This window comes from Oryx dammah, unplaced genomic scaffold, assembly GCF_014754425.2.
Source record: "Oryx dammah isolate SB20612 unplaced genomic scaffold, SCBI_Odam_1.1 HiC_scaffold_21, whole genome shotgun sequence".
In the NCBI taxonomy this organism is placed as follows: domain Eukaryota; kingdom Metazoa; phylum Chordata; class Mammalia; order Artiodactyla; family Bovidae; genus Oryx; species Oryx dammah.
Genome location: NW_024070205.1, coordinates 6,624,483 through 6,638,244, shown reverse-complemented (window position 1 = coordinate 6,638,244; position 13,762 = coordinate 6,624,483).

Sequence of the window (13,762 nt, the reverse complement as noted above, 5' to 3'; positions counted from 1 at the left end):
CATTTCCCACAGAAGACATTACTTATCAGAGCTGGTCAGCATCAGCAATCTCTCAGATAAATAATTTATATGGGGAACTAATAAAATAATGGAGTACTTCAAAGGATGGTAATAAGCTGGCAGAACCAGGGCCTCCTGGGGACACTCTAGAGAAAAGACAGGCATCTACAGCTGGGGTGCACTGCTTCTCTCTGCTTTAACTCTTCACTGCTCCAACCTCTTCCTGTCGCTCACGAAATGTCATCCATTGAGTGTACTTTCTTATGTTTTAAACTTGTGTAAGTCCTCCCCATACTGCAGTGATCTGCTCAATTCTGTTCTTTTTGATTTAGGTTTTCCTGCCTCGCAAAACCCCAACCTCTTTCTCCTTCAAATGCTTATCGTGGTTATGTTTATATGACTTGTCCAATGTCCCTTCAATAAAGCCATATACTACATTTTGTATTGCAATTTATTTATTTTTTATTGCAAACTAAATATTTATTTATATATTGCAGTTTATTTTTTAGGCTCTAATTAGATTATAAACTCTTTGGAGGCAAGGCATGTTGAATTGCCCAAGGCTCTGAATTCCCAAAAGCACTTAGCAGGTTCCTCCCTATCTCCTAGTTGTATATATAGGCTCTCACCTCCAGGGTGAGAATCCACTCAAAGAATCATTTCTTAACTTGTGTGAGTCTGACACCTGAGGAAGGATCTAAATGTTTTGAATGTGGTGGCAATTGCAAAGGCAAGGGAGCTATACCAACGATGTCCAGGAAAAAAAAAAAATCAGATTCTTCTGGAAGAGATTCATGGAGAACAGAAGAGATTCTGATCAAAAGTCAGTTTAAAAAAATTATTCTTTCTAGAAAGAAATCTTTTTGTATCAGCTTGCCTTTGCGTCAATGGAACGGCATTAAAAAGAAAGAGCCTGAAAGGCAAGAAGGAGATAAGGGGACCTGAGTGCAGCACCTTTTGGCCCATGAAGACGACTAGCTCCCCGGCTTGGTGCCTGCAATGACTGGCTTTCTGAATCCTCAGCTTTTACCTGGGGGCTGGCCCACTTTGCAGGGACCTTTCATGGAATCCTCAGTTCTGAGAAGTGGTTATAAACCTTCCTGTCTCCAGCCTCCCTCCTGTGTTTTCCCATCTTCTTTGCTGGTTCAGGAAATCCCAAGGTCTTGCGTAAAAGCAGTTCTCTGACGCCTCTGGTCTTCTTGCGTCCTCTCTCCCTATGGCACTCTAGACTCACACCATGCTCACGCTATCACAGAAAAACCATGCTCTGTGGTTCCTGACCCCTGAGTCTTAGTGTTCTTTAGCATGCTTGCAGTTCATATAATTTCATGTAAAAATTGTTGGTACCTAGCAGCAGGGAAAAAAAAAAAAAAAGGAAAACCAAATCTCTCAATACCTGATGCACTTGAAAATATGCAGTCGATTCCTAGTTAGGACCTTGAATTGTTTGGAAAAGAGAAAAGAGATAGTGTCTGATGATGAAGGGAATAAAATATTAGAGAATTTTACATTTTCTACCCTCTAGATATTTTAAAAGATGGGACGATAGCTTTTAGTCTAGAAAAACTCAAAAGAAATCAAAGGAAACAAAGAGATAGAATCGACAAGCCTACAATACCTTCTTTTTTTAAGCTGGGAAAAGAAAAGTATGATGATTTTCATTTGTGGAAATTGTATTTTTGGACAGTGGGAAGCTGGTTCCTTTTTTGATCTGTTACCCACAAAGCAACCCAAACTTGTCACACTTTCCTAGTATAGCACAGATTGTGGTAAGTACTGAGTGGTTGTCTCCCACAAGCTGAGTCCAAGGAAGATAAATCCCTTAATATTTAAAATTTCTGTCCAGGGTGGCTTGGCTTCAAATCTTTGGGTTATTCTACATGGTTTTCAAAGTGAGCCCAATGCTGACAATACAGGAAAAATAAAGGGAACAGACAGGGAATAAATATTTAAGATGATCATTTAGGTTTTTTTTTTTCCAAGTTGGCATCTCTGGGCAGAGACCTTAAACCTTCCTAACTACTAACGTCTTTAGTAACGGTATGATCGAGTGACCCCGCCTGTGACCCTTACTTATGGAGTATCACATCCATAGGACTAAAATGACTCAGATACACTTCAGTTTGAGTTTAGTTCCTGAAAGCTGAAATCAAACCACAAGCATTCTTTGACTCTCTCCCATAATTGCCAGAAAAGTCTTTCCCCTTTGCAGTATTTAAGGATTTTATTCATTAAACTAGCAAGTATTAAGTGCCCTCTATATACCAGGCATTAAACTAGACATGAAGGATATGAGGAACAAGACAAATATGGTCTCTTTTGTCACCGAAAGTCTCAAAAAATAATTAAAAGAACAATTCCATCTTGTGGTAAACCAGTAAGAAATGATATGTAAGAAAAACAACAACGGGAAGTGGCTTCTTTGAGCAGGGTGGTCACAGGGGGATTCTCTCGGAAGCTGGCATTTGTGTTACAGCCCAGTGAATAAGAAGAGCCACTAGGCCACGGGCAGCAAACTCATTGGTTTACATAGGCAACACTTCTCAGCCTCCCCGCCCTTCACCCTTGGTTCACAGCGGGGTGTATGCGTCAGTAGGGGTGCACTGTCTTCTCTTCCAGAGGGGCTTTTGGGGTTAGAACCCAGAAGAACCTGGCTAGAGTGTTCTTATGATCAATAATGCTTGGTGACTTGAAAGGAAGACCCCTTTCAAGGGGTCTTGAGGGTTTCCTTGAGGAGAAAGGAGGTCTTCCATAGAACCGAAAGAGGGTCAGAAAAAAAGACGAAATGAAATGTGGAGTGTGCACACACTAGTCACAAAGGCTTAGCCAAAGAGTTCCAGCTATTCAGACGCAAGTCTTCAGTCTTCGTGTGTTTTTCCTCTTCGATGTGTGCGTGCATAATAACTGTGGCCAAGCCAGTGTCCGCAGGAAGGCCAGTGGTAACGTATGAGGCAGGGAGGCCGGAGCAGATGCAATCAGATAAAAGGGAGCATCACTGCTGGATTCCTGGAGATTCGGGAATATTACGTAGTCACATGTAATCATTTTTTTAAGACAAGCTAAATATCTGGACTTTCATGTGAAATTTACTCATTTCCAAATATTATCAACCGTATTTTAAGAATGTTTTGTGGACTAAGAAAATGTGCTCAGTTACTAAGTCGTGTCTGACTCTGTGCAACCCCATAGACTGTAGCCTGCCAGGCTGCTCTGCCCACGGAATTTTCCAGGCAAGAATACTGGAGCGGATTGCCATTTGCTCCAGGACTAAGGAAATACCTGTTTGAAAACTGACTGAGTCACCTGTTGCTGTCTAGCTCAGGACAGGAAGCAATGGGCAGGTGAGAATTGGGCCTATGTTGTATGCTCTTATCTCCCCAGCCCCAGTGGTGCCTGGGGATTGTCTCCAATGCACAGAGATAAATGGATACCTCTGTATACCATACTCTAACCACCAGCCTGCCCAGCTCATCCAAACATACTTAGTCTTCTGTTGTCTGAAGTCTTATACAACATCAGCTTAATGAAAAAGAGTCAGTGTAATTAAATTTCTCTTTTGGAGGAGGAAACTCCAGTACATGATTTTTCACAAAGTCAATCACAAATCCAAATGCATTCAGGCCTCTCTGAGTCAGATGGAGGTTTTTTAATGCATTCCAGCTTTTTCTTTCAAGTGACCATCACAAAGTATTTATTTTTTACCCAGTCTGGCATTGCAAACTGTTTTTTACTAAATGTCTACTTAATTAACCCTAATTAATTGGAATTTAAAATCGCTTTCCAAATCTACAGTATCGTAAAGCTGTCCTCTCTCACCCGTAGGAAGATTTGGTAGAAAGTCCCGCACTACCATTAAGAACATAATATTCTCAAAGCATGCCTCTCATGAAGACTATGAAATTGTTCAAAGAGAAAATCAGCAGAAATTTCCTCTATCAAGTGGCACAAAGCTATTTAGATAGAATTACTTTGTCAAGTCAGCTTTGAGCTAAGTTATTCTTTTGTGAGATTTCTTTTTTGCTTTGAGCAGTTTTTTTACCCCTTCCCCTCTCCCTGATTCTTGTTAAAAAAAAAAATCAATATTTTCTGGAAGAGCAGAGATGAGAGTCTTTGGAGGACTCCTCCTCCTGTTTGCTGCAAAAACATTAATAAATGTCACCAACAAAGTTGGGTACCAGGGGAAACTGGATGACCTCATGAATATATTTTCTAAAGAGCTTAAAATGTCCATCTTGTATATTATTCGTCCCTTAAAGAGTCTAAGAGCTATTGATCCCTTTGACTGCTGCAAAAAAGCAATTTAAATGCACCAAAAGCTCTAAATATGAATGTATAGAGCAAGCAGCGCCTGTTCAAAGTGCCAGCTTAATGTTTCCTTTGTCAGTGTGGAGAACTGCTCTAGAGTAAAGGATGGCCCTTGGTAAGGTAACGGGTATCATTGAATCTATTATAGCAAAATAAAAGGAAATTAGTGCCACTTTCACCTAAAATGGTATTATTGTATTGCCATGTTCAAACTCAAATGCTGATAAAAATTGAGCTTTATATTTACTGGTCATCACTGCAGGGCTGTCCTCTTGCCTTCTAAAGGGGCAATCATCTGACAGACTTGCTCTCTGTCCTCTACCGACATGCATTCATGATAGTATCATATTCTAGAACAATGCATAGCCTAAGGAGTAACATAGGTAGGAAGCTACGGACAAGGATCTAGGTGTTGAGGGATAGTTCAGTGACACATTCTTATCTCTTCTTACCTCTTCTCCAACCCTAGTCTGAATGTGAAAACTCTTGAATCTTTACTGCAGCAGCTGAAGTCCACTGGGTTTCTCCAACTTCCACTTTACCCAAGTAGAAGTAACACCTTCCACTGTTTCCTGGAAATACTAGCCAAGATCTTCTAAGTGACACTGTTTGCTGCAAGTTCACTTGTTTGCTGTGAACCTGACCACATGTCCTTTCTCTGTCTCATCAGAGTAGTGGAATGTGACTAATCAATGTGCCCTGAGATGAGTAGTGTACTTGGTCAAAGGGAGGCAACGGCAGGTCTAAGCTTACCATTTCCAAGAGAAAGAAATAATACTTTTATCCTTCTGGAATTTCAAGGTGCTTTGAATTCTTTGGTTCTGGCTTTGTTGCTGCCACCTGAGAATCTTCAAAAGCCCACCATCAGCCCAAGGAACAGGAGGGTCCTTCTATTACTGTTGCCTTACTCACAAGGAGACATCTTCATAGGGATACACAGTGAGGTCTGTGCCGAGTGCCCAGTAACACGAGGAACCAGAGCTATCTAACTTCACAGTGGGGTAGTGCAGAGGAAGGAGAAGAGTCCTGTTTCAGAACATCTACCAGGTCTAATGCGATTATGGAAACTTGGCTGAGCCATTGACCTCATGGAGTTTCAGGTTTTTCTATATGTAAAATGTATAGAAAATAAAATAAAATTGTAAGGATGAAGTAACAGTGTGAAAGTATTTTGCAAGCTATACACAGAAAAAATTCTGTTTGTAAGATAGGTTAGTCACAAACAAACATTTTACCTTTGGAAAGAGTTTCCTATTGGTTTCAAGTTGCCGTCTTGATCTCACTTATGGGTTCCAGGATCTATAATTGGCATTTCAGATTATAGATTATTATTATTATTACAGATTATTCCTGGCTCAGGTTCCTATTCTAAATTTTCTCATAAACCCTCTCATTTCTACTACCTCTCCTCCAACCCCAGTATGAATATGAAAACTCTTAAACTCTTTACTTCAGCAGTTGAAATCCACTGGCTTTCTCCAACCTCCCCTTTACCCAAGTAGAAGTAGCTCCTTCCACCAATTCCTGTAAATATTAGCCAAAAACAAGGCCTAGGATTCATCGTATTCCATCCTAAATGCATAATACATTCTACATTTAATTTAGAAAAGGTCCTGAGTTGGTAGCCAGATGGTTTCATTCTGTCCCCTGGTGCCAGCCTCTTGTCATATAGTAGAATCTTTTTTCATGGGCCGTTACTCTGCTGCCCTTGTATTTGCTGCAGCATTGACAGGTTTGAACAGCAGCTGCATATCCATGTGAAATCTCACAGGCCCTATTGTCAAGGCTGGGCAAAGGCCACTCGGGTTCACAGAACTTCAACACCACAAAAAAGGGCAATGCTTCTCTTTGTAAGAGGGCATGTAGCTTTCTATTAGACTCATGGACACACCCAGCCCAAGCTGGCTTTGTTTTGGGTGATCAAGATGTAGACAACTGCACACAAAACTGCACAGTCATGCTCAGGCCCTAGCTGGTGCTAGGCAGGGATAAAGCCACGGCGTTTATTATTCTGTCCTAACATTCTGGTGCTGTCTACCTCAAGAAATGTGGAATATACTGTGAATTCTTCTAATTTTCTCTTACGTATTAATTCATCCAAACTTTTTGAACTGAGATATTTCTTTTCTTGGCTGAATTACTTTCAGAGATCAATAAATGTTGAGCTATATTTCTGAAATGTAAGCCTGATTGCATCATTTCTTTACTTAAAAACTCCAGTGGAGAAAAGGAAGCCCTCTTATACTGTTGGTACTGTGGCTGGGAATGTGAACTGGTGTAGTCATTATGGAGAGTGATAAGGAAGCTCCTTAAAAACCTAAAAAAAAAAAAGTTGCCATATGATCCAGGAATCCCACTTCGGGGCATAAATCTGCGAAAGAAGAAAACTCTAATTCAAAAAGATATATGCATCCCAGTGTTCACAACAGCACCATTTACAATAGTCAAGACATGAACACAACCGAAATGTCTATTGGCACATGGGCAGATAAAGAAGATGTGGTACATATGGAATATTACTCAGCCCAGAGAAAATGAAATATTGCCATTTGCAGCAACAAGGGTGGACCTAGAGATTATCATACTAAGTGAAATAGTTCAGAAAAGATGAATTCTGTATATCACTTATTTGTGGAATCTAAAAAAGATGGCACAAATGAACTTATTTACCAAACAGAAACAGACTCACAGGCACAGTGAACAAACTTCTGGTTACCAAAAGGAAAGGAGAGGAGGGATAAATTAGGAGTTTGGGATTAACAGATACACACTACTACATATAAACTTGGTAAAAAGAAAAGGTCTAGTGTATTGCACCAGGAACTGTATTCAATATCTTGTAGTAGCTTATAATGGAAAAGAATCTGAAAATCTGACTGAATTGCTTTGCTGTGCACTCGAAACTAATACAACACTCCAAATCAACTACACTTCAATAAAACACCTCCAATCGTGCTGTCATTCATAAGCCTCTTGGTAGAACTTTCAAAAGTTCCTCCCATCTGGGCTGGAGACTAACTTTCAGTATTTCTTATGCTTCCCATAACAGACTGTCTATTTTCATATCTCCGTATGTTTTCTTATGCTCTTGTCCTGTGTCTGAAATGTTCTTTTCCACCCTGCCTAATGACATCATCTTCCTTATTCTTCAAAGCTCAGATCAAATGTTACCTCACCTGTGAAATGTGATGACCCTTTTCTCTAATTACCACAGATTACAATAAGGCAATCATACCAATTTTTCTACTGTTTGCTCTCTTTTGTTAAATTTTCCATCAAGGACAGAGTCATATCCTATTTGTTTGGGTATTCTGAGAGTCTAGTTGAGTGAATGACACATAGTAGGTGCTTAATAAGTCTTTAGGAAATGAAACAATAAAGAATCCAGTATTGACAAACACTGAGTCTTTTTTTGGTTTTAAGTTTGTTTTCTTTAAGAAACAGGAGCTAGCTCCTATTTCACACATATATGCACAGTATTGTGGATGGATCCTTTATGTGACACAGTTTTTTCACACTCTTTAGTCTTTTAAAGAATTCAAAACACACTTCCTCTCAATTTTTTTCTTTCCAGATGGTCCTAATCTCTCTGATTGATTTTCATATATTGCACCCTGTTGATCGTTTTCGTTGTTTTCTCTGGAGTTTTGCAGTGCGGCTTCATCTTTTATAGAATGAGGACAGGTTAGGCAGCCTGAGAAGAATCCAGGATTCCAAGAGTGGAAGATGTATGGTTTATACAAGGATACAGCAATACTTTTTGTCTTATTACAGTATCTTCTTGCCCCTAAAGGCCAAAGACTCTTTTCAGGGAATGGTTACAGTGTCTCCTGAATCCCCTTATCAAGTTCTAATGATCACTCAGAGCCCAGTGTCCTTTGAGAATAGATGGATTTTTTTTTTGTCTCGTTGGTGTTCATGGGGAAATGTTCCTCTACCTTTTGACCTCCACTTGGTTTCTGCTGACATTTTTCAGAAGTGCATCAGGCCAGTTTTCTTTTTTCATGTGAAGACATTCTCTGTTATCTACAAACTTGGATATTTGCTAGATATTTCTTCTTCTAATTCATTAGTTAAATTTTAAATAAAAGTGATCAAGATACTAATATCTTGGTGATCCTACCATTAACATTTCATCACAGAATGCTCATTTATTTTCAGCCTTTCATTCTTGGATCTATGCCAATTCCTTACTAAGAAGAGAAAAGATCTCTTTAATTCTGTGATGTTTTTAGAAAAAAAATTTCACTTAGTGTATAATTTAGTCAAAGGCTTTTATAAAATAGAAATAATTGCATCTCTTAACTCTGTTTTACCAAGTTCAACTTATTTTTTCAGAAACACCATGAGAATCAGGTAGCTGGGCCAACCTGGATGAAGAATAGATCTAGCTTCCCGTGGTAGCCAGATACATTGATAGGTAGAAAGAGGAGGAAAAAAAAAAAAAGAGAGAGAGAGAACAAAGAGAAGAAAAGATGAGGCAGTAAGACCGACCTATTCACAGAAACAGAGAAAGGGAATGAGGTTAGCCATTAGATAACTAAGGTAGACTAAAGTCTGAGAAAGTTTGAACTTCCTGGCTGTCTAGAGGTTAAGATTCTTTGCTTCTAATGCAGGCGGCGTGGGTTTGATCCCTGGTGGGGAAAGCTCCACAGACTGCACAGCGCCACAGAAAAAAGTCTGAGGAAGGCAAATAAATGCCCATGGGACCAAGGCTGATGGATATGAACAGATAGCCAAAGAATGGGCAGTAGATAAAGGTGGTAGGGAGCAAGTTACTTGAAGAGTAGTTAGTTTTAAGAGCTAGGACCTCATGTTTTAAGGGTTTGCTTCTTAAGTACACGAATCTCTGAAGTTGACTTCTGAAAGTATAGATTTCATAAGCATGCTTTTTCCCCTGCCGAACCTGAACCTGTGCTATTGTTTTTTAAATTTGCTCTAGTCACTAGTTAATGATTTTTATCCCTTATTATTCCACCAATAGCCACATACTAGATACCTATAATTTTTAGGTCCTTGTAGAAAAGAAATGAGATAGAGAGAATAGAGTTCTTCCCTGCCCTTAAGGATATCATAATCTAGTAGAGAGGATAAGACAAATAACCACAAAAGTTGAATATACAACAAACTAGAATAGGTATTGTTAAGAAAGGTAAAAACATAATCTTCTATTTGCTGATGTCTTTGTTTAGAAAGTCCTTACCATTACCAATTACTGGTTGTCAAATATGGCATACCTTTCCAAACTCTCGTAAATGTCACCTGTCCTTATGAACACTTCTCTGATAGCTCCCTTAAAGTATGACATGTGCTTGGGGAATTATAAGGATTCTAATTCCCAGTAATATGATGACCATTTTCCTTAGATTTTTCTGGACAGTCTCAATTGTGTGTACTTGTATTTCTTTTTTTTTAACAGAATGAATTTAGTATGTGCATGATTTAATATCTAGATCTTGTTGCTTGTGGTTGTGGTGGCCAGAGGCAGAAGCTGAGAGCATGTTCACTTAAAATGACCAGTATACCAGCTCTCTACAATTGGCGGCCATGCTAATTCATTGGCAAAGGTCTATTCTGAGTGGTCAGAGTTGGTGATTGCTGTTAACTGTTTTGAATAGCACTCTAAGGAGAGGGCATAAGTGGAATTGTGATTGGGTTCAGAAAAATAAAAACAGGTGCACTAAGCTAGGAACAAGGGCTTTGAAGAGTCCTCCCGTCTGTGTAAGTAAAATGTTCCCTGGGCTGCCAACTAAAAAAATCCTTTTATCAGTCTAGCCATTCTTTTGTATTTATGTTTGTCCAATTATTCAACAAATACTTATTAAGCACCTATGTGGGGTGATTAACTATTTCCCAAAATCCATGTTTGGACACAGCTATACATTTTTCTGCCCCTTTTGCTATTAGATGTGACCATGTAATGTGACTAAGACGCTAATATGATATGACTGGGATAGAGACGTCTAAATAACCCGGAAACCTTATGTATTCAATAAAGGCAAAGTGGGCACAGTCCTGGATCTTCAATAACTCTGTGGACCAGTGTACCCCCATGCACTCATTTCACAAATCTGGCAGAGTCAGGGAAGAAAAATTTAGCTTCTACTCTGTTAAACCATTAAGTGTTAGGATCTACTTGATATTGTAGCCTAGCTATGTTAATTAGCATAAGCTAGGCTATAAGATGAGTCTTTAAAAACCTCAGTGGTTCAAACCAGAAATGCGTATTTCTCACTCATGCTACTTAGCTGTTGGAGGTTGTTGGAGGGATCTTCTCCCAATTTGCTCACTTTGCCATCTCCTCTCTGAGGTCAAGCCTATGGAACAACCACTGTTTGGATCACTGCTTGTCATCTGACACAGAACAGAGTCCTGGGCATTAGTCATTCAGCTAGCGGCCAAAGAGTTTCACGCAGAACTCCCACCCACAACTCTTTGGTTAAACTTGGTCAAACGGTCCCAGTGAAGAGCAGGAGGTACAACCCTACCATGAGCCTGGAAGCTGGACAGGCAGAAGAATTCAGGACATCATTAGAGACAACCACTCCAGCCTAACTGATTTAAAACAGCCTACCACGTGCTAAACACCATGAGAGACGTGGGCAGTGAAAGATAAATATGCCATGACCCTAAAATTTTATAAGTCCACAGTGTATTTTCTTCCAAACTGGTGAATGGATACCATCTTTATTTGATGATTTTCTGTAATTATTTTGAACAGTATGTGTGTGTGTGTGTGTGTGTGTGTGTGTGTGTGTTTAGTTGCTAAGTTGTGTCCTACTCTTTGCAACTCCATGGACTGTAGCCACCAAGCTGCTCTGTCCATGGGATTCTCCAGGCAAGAATACTGGAGTGGGTTGCTGTTCCCTTCTCCAGATATATATATATATAATTAATTAACTCACTTATCCATTTCTTTCAGCATAAGATTTATTACATATGTTTTACTGTTTTACTACACATACCTGTCCTGGGAGCTGTGGGGAATACAACTATGATAGTGACATGGATCCTGCCCTCAAAGAGTGTAGGAAATGGTTTGTTCTCATACCACTAAGCTTTCTCCAGTAAATACCTCCCTGGCTATTTGCTAAGTAAAACAAAGGCAGAGATTCAGTTCTGTTGCTTTGCTGTTACTGTGTGGAAATCAAGTGTTAAACTGGAAGAATGGCTACTTTACTGCTCCAGACTCAAGGAGACATCCAGCACGGGTGATCTTCCACCATTCAGGGCTTGAGCCCCTGGCTCTTTGAGTTTCTGTGAACGTCACTCTACAGATGACATAGACCAGCGAAACAAAGGTAGACACGTGAACTAAAAGCAATGTACTTCACTCTCATGCTTCTTCAGGTGAAACTGTGTTCTGTGCACATATCTCTTTGAAACATAATAGAACAGTGGTTTCCACACTATGCTTTAAGGTGTCAGAGGATTAAGAGAAAGGTGATTCAAAGAGGGGAGGCACAGTCCAAGCAGGAAGCTTCAGGCTTTCTGTCTCAACTCCAAACAGAACAGCTTTGCTTTTGACTGTTTTATGGGTTGGGATTCTGCATGTGATTCTATTATTAGAATGGTTTAATATTTTTAAGCAAGATTAAAGATCTAATGAGTTGTTATGTTAAAACATTGCCAGGAGCCCCAAAAAATTAACAGTCACTTTCCTAACAAATCACAGACTATGAAATTTGGAAGAGACTCAGAGCCATCCAAATGCTTTGATGAGAGGAGCTATGACTTATGGCACACTTTGTCATCTGGAAAGTGCACAAGATCTCATCAAATAGCACCCCTCTTTAGCCCACGGGTTCCCCAAAGGAAGCATTTAGCCCTGTGCCATGCTCACAGATGAATAGAGTGTCAGTTGAATGAACAAAGGAAAGAATCAGGATTAATCTTCCATGTAATGGGTAGAAAAAATGAAGCTCAGAGTGGTGAAACCATTGGTCCAAGGTCATATAATTAAAAAAAAAAAAAAGCAACATTAAGAGAAAATACTAGTAATTTTTACAGTGGAAATTGAAAGATGTTTACTCCTTGGAAGGAAAGTTATGACAAACCTAGACAGCATATTAGAAAGCAGAGACATTACTTTGCCATAATATCAAAGGTAAAGATATTACAAAGGTCAGTCTAATCAAGGCCATGATTTTTCCAGTGGTCATGTATAGATATGAGAGTTGGACTGTGAAGAAAGCTGAGCGCCGAAGAATTGATGCTTTTGAACTGTAGTGTTGGAGAAGATTCTTGAGAGTCCCTTGGACTGCAAGGAGATCCAGCCAGTCCAACCTAAAGGAATTAGTCCTGGGGGTTCATTGGAAGGACTGATGTTGAAGCTGAAACTCCAATACTTTGGTCACTTGACGTGAAGAGCTGACATTTGAAAAGACCCGGATGGTGGGAAAGATTGAAGGTGGAGGAGAAGGGGACGACAGAGGATGAGATGATTGGATGGCATCACTGACTCAATGAGTAAATTCTGGGAGTTGGTGATGGACAGAGAAGCCTGGCGTGCTGCAATTCATGGGGTCGCAAAGACTCGGACACAAATGAGTGACTGAACTGAACTGAACTGATGTCATATTGATGCCCAAACACCAACTGAAAACGGCCAAACTCAACCTCTCACTTCCTATCTTTTGCTTTGTCTCCATAGCCATCCTAATAACACAGAGACGGTCCAAGTTCCAACTCATGGTCAATGGCCTTGTCAGCCTAGGTTTCTGGTATGTGACCAAAGCCTCTCTCCATGATATGGAATGTCTTCCCCTCCCTCCTCCTCCCCCACAATGGTAGGGCAGGCTCGGAAGGAGGCCATCCAGCTGCTATACTCTGGAGGTGGTGCTGGGTGAGGAGGGTGGAAGCAGGTAAAGAAGCTGTGCTAGTATTCGGTTGCTCCAGCTTCTCCTTCTGTTCTTTGCATCACCAATAGTGTTATTTATGGAATGCCAGGATGTTTCTTTTTTTAATTAAAATGAGGAAAAAACCCAGACTTGCACAGGAACAAGAGTGATGACTCATCAGCTCTGCTCAAAGCCAAACAACTTCCTGTAATTGCCTCTGTAGCAGAGATTCTTATAGAAGCAGATCTTTGGATACATGGTGAGAATGCAGCCCAGGGTGCCACCTGTCCAAGTGCTTATTCCTAACACAGTCTAGGGTGCCTGACATGTCCATAGTCATGAACTCTGACCTGGCAAACCCAAGGTAACCAAGTCTTGCTAAACCTGAGGAGGAAAATGGCAATACTTTAGCAGAGATAATGCAGTTTTTTGGTTGAGTCTTTTTTTTCCCTCAGTAATCTACATATTAGGGCTTCCCGGGTGGTGCAGTGATAAAGAATCCACCTGCCAGTGCTGGAGACATGGGTCCAATTTCTGGGTTGGGAAAAATCCCCTGGAGAAGGAAATGACAACCCTCTCTCCTACATTGCCATACAACGACAACCATCTCCTGAACT